This window comes from Empidonax traillii, unplaced genomic scaffold, assembly GCF_003031625.1.
Source record: "Empidonax traillii isolate 1590-97213 ecotype Southwest subspecies unplaced genomic scaffold, ASM303162v1 scaffold1581:size117717, whole genome shotgun sequence".
Classification (NCBI taxonomy): domain Eukaryota; kingdom Metazoa; phylum Chordata; class Aves; order Passeriformes; family Tyrannidae; genus Empidonax; species Empidonax traillii.
This window is the reverse complement of record NW_020956774.1, coordinates 94684-96212: the sequence shown is the minus strand read 5'-3', so window position 1 is coordinate 96212 and position 1529 is coordinate 94684.

Sequence of the window (1529 nt, the reverse complement as noted above, 5' to 3'; positions counted from 1 at the left end):
TTCAGGCCCTGCAAGGCCACACTCAGGTCCCCCCAAAGCTTCTCTTGTCCAGCTGAACAATCCCAGCTGTGCCAGCCTTTCCTCCCAGCAGAGCTGCTCCAGCCCTGGGATCCTCTTGGTGCCTCCTCTGGGCTCTCTCCAGCAGCTCCATGTGCTCCCTGTGCTGTTCCCAGGGCTGGAGCAGCTCTGTAGGGGGGTCTCACCTGAGGGGGCAGAAAGGCACAGTCACCTCCCTCCCCTGCTGGTAACACCTATTTAAATGCAGTCCCAGATAATTCCTGCAGCTTCTGCTCTCCTAACCCGAATAATGGATTTGTTTGGGTTGGAAGGGACTTTAAAGATGATCTCATTCCACCGCCCTGCCATGGGCAGGGACACCTCCCGCTAGACCAGGTGGCTTAGAGCTCCATCCAACCCGGCCTTGAATACTTCCAGGGATGGGACATAATGCTGATTTCCACATTGCATGGCAGCAACAGGTGACAGTGTCATTGGGAGGGTTAAACAGTTTAAGTATTTCTTCTTCCCTATCTCAAGCTGAAGAGATACCAGCCTAGCGCTGCTCCTTTGTGCGACTTCATCTCACGCGGGAAGGGCACATCAAAGGAAAGAAAACAAGCAAAGCATACAACCTACAAAGAAAGCTCTCAACTTTGGAATTCACTTTCTCCCCTTTGGTTCAACAGCACATGCACTGCTGACCCTCAGAGAGCACCACAAAGCACAACTGTTTGTGTAACCTTTGCACAGTGAGGAACTTGCTTTGCTTTATCTCGTGTTGGGATTGAACACAGTTCACTACAGTTTTTTCAGGTTCCCTTATCCTGGAGAAGTTCATGAGTAAATAAGAAAACTGAAAAAAAAAAAAATTAACACAAAATGATTATAGAATCACAGAATATGCTGAGCTGGGTCACATGGCTCACCTCTTTGTAAGAGCTGAGTCTGTCCGAGTTATTCTCAGGTGATGTCAGAAGTCTGAAAAGGACTCCTGGGTTTTTGGAAAAGTATGAGCAACATAACAGAACCAGTGTTTTCTGATTCTCTGAAGTGTTCTGCACCAAATATTAATGTGAAGCACCTTATATTAAAATTAAATGTATTGGAAAAAAAGTAATATAGTTCTTAAAATTGAACAGCTGTGACTGACCCAACTGCAACAGATTTTTATTCTACTGGCACAAACCATTTTCTACTGCCCTGCAACCTTGAGCTAATGATTCCTGTAAAAATGCCAATTAAAATTGTGAGGTTTGATTAATTAGTCCTATAATGTAATATCGACTCACATTTTTTCTACAGTGTTACACATAGCTATATTAGATTACATCATAACTTCATTAATGAAATTATATTTTCAATAATTTCATAATAAACGTGGTCTTTATCAACAGATTTAATTGAGAATAACTTTGCATCTTCTGGAGAGTTGCAAGTAAGTAGTTCAGGCTTTAGTCCTGCACTATTATCCATGCTGGCAGATTCCATCCAGAGGTATAAATCAATTATCCTCACACACAGATCAAGAC